This window comes from Phoenix dactylifera, chromosome 3, assembly GCF_009389715.1.
Source record: "Phoenix dactylifera cultivar Barhee BC4 chromosome 3, palm_55x_up_171113_PBpolish2nd_filt_p, whole genome shotgun sequence".
In the NCBI taxonomy this organism is placed as follows: domain Eukaryota; kingdom Viridiplantae; phylum Streptophyta; class Magnoliopsida; order Arecales; family Arecaceae; genus Phoenix; species Phoenix dactylifera.
In genome coordinates, this window is record NC_052394.1 from 16,286,029 (window position 1) to 16,290,918 (window position 4,890).

The 4,890-nt window shown below is 44.6% G+C and overlaps 1 pseudogene; it reads left to right on the forward strand.

Moving 5' to 3' along the window:
• The first annotated feature begins 2,251 nt into the window (after positions 1–2,251).
• LOC103695909 lies at positions 2,252–4,890 on the forward strand (annotated as a pseudogene).

The following is a 4,890-nucleotide window of genomic DNA, read 5'->3' on the forward strand; positions in this document are numbered from 1 at the left end:
TTTGACTCGTGACCGGATCGGAATTAGGATGGGATGTGAATACTACAAAAGAGTAGGGATTAGATTTTGGAGGATTGAGGTATTGCCATTTTTCTATAGAATTGAAATGAAATTTAGAATTCCTAAACCAAATGATTAGAACGGGAGTCACTCATTAACATTTCAATTTTAGAGTCTAACTACCCCCAACCAAATATACCCTATGTCTCTATCATAAATAGAAAAACAAAATCCGAATTCTCTATCTAAATTGAGGGTGCGAAAAGAATGATCGATCTTGGTTCATGACGTGGACTATTGGATCACACATTGCACAGATCTTCAAGCACTCCGAACATTTTTATTCATCCATCTGCATGGATCTCAAAGTGACTACTATATGATCCAAAAGCGGATACGCGTGAAGGAAGGTGAATCCTTCTTTCACACAAAAGATACACCCCCCAACCCCACAATTGATTTGAGGACAATAATCTCTCTCTCTCTCTCTCTCTCTCTCTCTCACTCAGTTAGTGTATAAAAGTGATTAAATTTTTAATTCTAAAAACTCTAATTTTGTCGAAATTCAAATATCTTTATAATATTTTTAATTTGTTTTCAAAAGAACTTAAGTATGCTATGTTTTTTTTTTATAAACGAGGGAATTGTAATATTTTTTTATAGCATAACTCTAATTGCAAAAGGTATTATCAGATTTTAATGTTAAAACATGACATTGAGTTGAAATTTGAAGAGTGGCATATCTTCTACGACCAACAACATCGTAATGTTAGCTTTTACCTAATCTAAGTTCCAATTAATCCTGATTAAACTCTAGCAACAAACATAATGATGAACCTGATCTAGATTAGACATGCCAATTACTTCATGAATTTGATTATGATCTTATGTCATGCTCAAAGTGGGAACAAATTAAAGCAAGTCCAGCAAACATAGGATCATTTTAATGGTATGAAACAACACGAGTTTCTAAGTCATATTGTGAGATTCATAATATGAGCGGTGCTTCAATCCTAGCACCTATATAACATGGAGATGGATTCTCCCATTTCACGCCACAAGCAATAAGTCATTATAAGTCTTTCACTTTGTTTTGATCGCATACTATAAACACTTCACGAGGAGAAATTTTTGCCTACACTGCATTCAACAGCATGGCCATGCATGCAGCCAACGACGGCCTTTAGTTCCTACGATGGTGCACCGAGATACATGCTTAATGAATGGAGCTCAGAAAATTGGCAGCTATTATTGGTTGCATGCACCACCATGAGGGTCTCTCATGCTTGGCACATGAAGCCAGATCCTCATCTCCATGGATCTGAAATCAACATGATAAATATCAACTGATATTAGCTAATCTATGTGCTCCTATGTGCAATTATGCATCATTAAATAAAATGGTTAGCATGCCGGATTTTCTTTCTTTCTATTTTTATGACAAATAGCCGCTGATCCAATTCGTTGGCCAAAAATATCATATTTGTATCTCTTGCAATTTGATAAGCTTTTTAATCTCCTATATTGTTGGAATTGTGAATAAAAAGCGCAGTTTACATAGACCAATCATGCAATGGTTATTTAAGGGACTGCATAGACAAAATATTGCAGCACTCTTGATTGATTGGAGGATGGATCTTTATGAAATATAAACTAGGTATTTTCTTGGGAATTTGTTTCACCAACCCTACCACATGTTAGTTGCTGATGCTAAGAGCTTTCCATGGTTGAAATAACAGGCCCTAACCCTCCATAAGTTCTGGGTGGTGAAGAACAATAGGCATGCATGCTGGGTTTTGTGAGTATGATTGAAACAAATAACCATGTCACCTTTAAAAAAAACTTGCAGCTTTTCAATCTTTTTCCAACACTGGTCTAAAATAAAATAAAATAAAATAAAATCTCTTTAAATAAAATAAAATATAATATTTCTTGAGGTCTGTGTTCTACCTACGACATCTATTAGACTAAGCCAGACAAGTTGAGATAAAGTGGAGGCCAACCTATGGGGTCCGAAAGTGGTGCAAGCCCGTTCAAGCTTATTCATTTTTGCCCATCCATTACACTCCGTGGGAATTGCTATGTATCCGTTTCTCACGTTGGTCACTTGCAAGCGGTCCATATCAACCTACCATATCAAACCAACTAAAGAAAACTAACTCCACCTCCAAATGAGGCCAACCATCCGCAAACATCCCTTGTTTTTCCTTCTATAACAACCTGCGTCTCCTCTCCAATCTCCATTCCCTTTAAGCAGCCTTGGGTTCTCCAAGGGTGGTGTCACTCCTCAAACTACCCAATATGGAGGCCTTAGGCCGCTCCCTACCCTTCCTCTTCCTCCTCCTTTTCTCCTCATCCCTTATCTTTTCATCATCAGCCCTCTCCGATGCCGAAGCAGCCTTCATCGCTCATCGCCAGCTACTTACTCTTCGAGAGAATGGGGACCTCCCTGACGATTTCGAATTTGACATCAAGATCGGCGTCCGCATTGCCAACCCTCGCCTTCGCCGCGCCTACATCGCCCTCCAAGCATGGAAGAAAGCCATCTACTCTGACCCCCTCAATTTCACCGGCAATTGGGTCGGCCCCGAAGTGTGCACCTATAATGGTGTCTTCTGCTCCAAGGCCCTTGATGATCCTAATGTCACCGTTGTCGCTGGTGTCGACCTCAATGGTGCCGACATTGCTGGCTATCTTCCTGTCGAGCTTGGCCTCCTCAATGACATTGCCATCTTCCATATCAACTCCAACCGTTTCTGTGGCGTCATCCCAAAGAGCTTCTCCCGCCTCGCTCTCCTCCACGAGCTCGATGTAAGCAACAATCGCTTTGTCGGGTCCTTCCCCATGGTTGTCATTGGCCTACCCAATCTCAAGTACCTTGATCTTAGGTTCAATGACTTTGAGGGCCCCATCCCATCAGAGCTCTTCGATAAGGAGCTCGATGCCATCTTCCTCAATGACAACCGTTTCAACTCCCATATCCCTGAAAACTTCGGTAACTCGACAGCCTCCGTCATCGTCCTCGCCAACAACAAGCTTGGAGGGTGTATTCCAACTAGTGTTGGAAGAATGGGAGCTACCCTCAATGAAATGGTCTTGATGAATAATGGGCTGGTTGGCTGCTTACCATGGGAGATTGGATCATTGGGCAATGCAACAGTGTTCGATGCTAGCTGGAACTCATTAATTGGAGTGTTGCCCAAGAGCTTTGTCGGGTTGACCAAAGTTGAGGCATTAGATTTTTCGCACAACATCCTCACTGGCATCGTACCAGAGAGTCTTTGTCGACTACCAAGCCTCATCAACCTTACGTTCTCATATAATTTTTTCAAAGGTGAGGCTAAGGAGTGCATGCCAGGAGCAAGATCGGATATTGTGTTTGACGACATCAACAATTGCCTTCCAAAGAGGCCAAAGCAAAAATCTGCAAGGATGTGTGCACCAATTGTGAATCGTCCAGTGGATTGTAGCCGATTTAAGTGTAGAGCTTCTCCCAGCATCCCCTCAAAGCCATCACCATCTCCGAAGCCGACGAAGCCATCTCCATCTCCGAAGCCTGTGAAGCCATCGCCATCTCCGAAGCCAGTGAAGCCATCGGCTCCAAAGCCAATGACACCAACACATCCATCTGTTCATTCACCACCACCAGTTCAGTCATCACCTCCACCATCTCCAACAACAGTGCACTCACCTCCACCTCCACAAGAAAAGGAAATAGTTGTCCCCCCAGTATACTTCCCACCACCAGTTCAATCACCACCCTCACCATCTCCAGTGTACTCACCTCCACCTCCATCACCAAGTGACACTCCTATAGCTCCATTGCATTCTCCTCCGCCACCGCCTTTGGTGTTCTCACCACCACCACCACAATCCACGGAGGCACCTGATACACGTGTTCACTCACCACCACCGCCGACTCAATCTCTTCCCCCTCCAACACCAATAAGCTCACCACCACTACCAGTGTATTCCCAACCTCCTCCAGTACACTCAGCACCCTCTCCAATAGCCCAGTCTCCACCTCCTCCAATCTTCTCACCACCTCCTCCGGTGAACTCACCACCCCCACCTAATGTCCCTTCCCCACCTCCTCCAATGAGTTCACCACCCCCACCAATTGTTGTTCACTCACCACCACCTCCACATGTCCAATCACCACCTCCACCTGTCCACTCACCACCGCCACCCATCTTCTCACCACCCCCTCCAATTCACTCACCACCCCCACCAGTGGTCCATTCTCCCCCACCTCCAATCCAGTCACCACCGCCACCTATCTTCTCACCACCCCCTCCAGTTCACTCACCACCCCCCACCAGTGGGTCCATTCTCCCCCACCTCCAATCCAGTCACCACCACCACCTATCTTCTCACCACCCCCTCCAGTTCACTCACCACCCCCACCAGTGGTCCATTCTCCCCCACCTCCGATCCACTCACCACCGCCGCCACTAGCATCTCCTCCACCACCGATGCATTCACCCCACCACCAGTTGCTTCTCCACCACCATCACCTATCTTCTCCCCACCACCACCTGTCTTCTCTCCTCCTGCACCAGTCTCCTCACCTCCACCACCACCAATTTCATCTCCTCCACCGCCTCAAGATGACTTCATCCTTCCACCAATTAGTGGAACAAGCTATGCATCACCGCCTCCACCAATCTACGCAGGCTATAACTAGATTTAGTTAGCCCTCTGTTCTCTGAGAACCACAACTTCTCTTAGCAAATTGTTACGAGAAAGCAATCTCCCACAATTTGTCATATTATAACGGAGCACTTGGTTTTTACTTTTTTATATATGGCCATTCAAAGGAGGGGGCAGGGCAAGGCAACAACTTGTAAATCTATCATTTCTTCGTTAAATGAATCTTATTTAAATGTT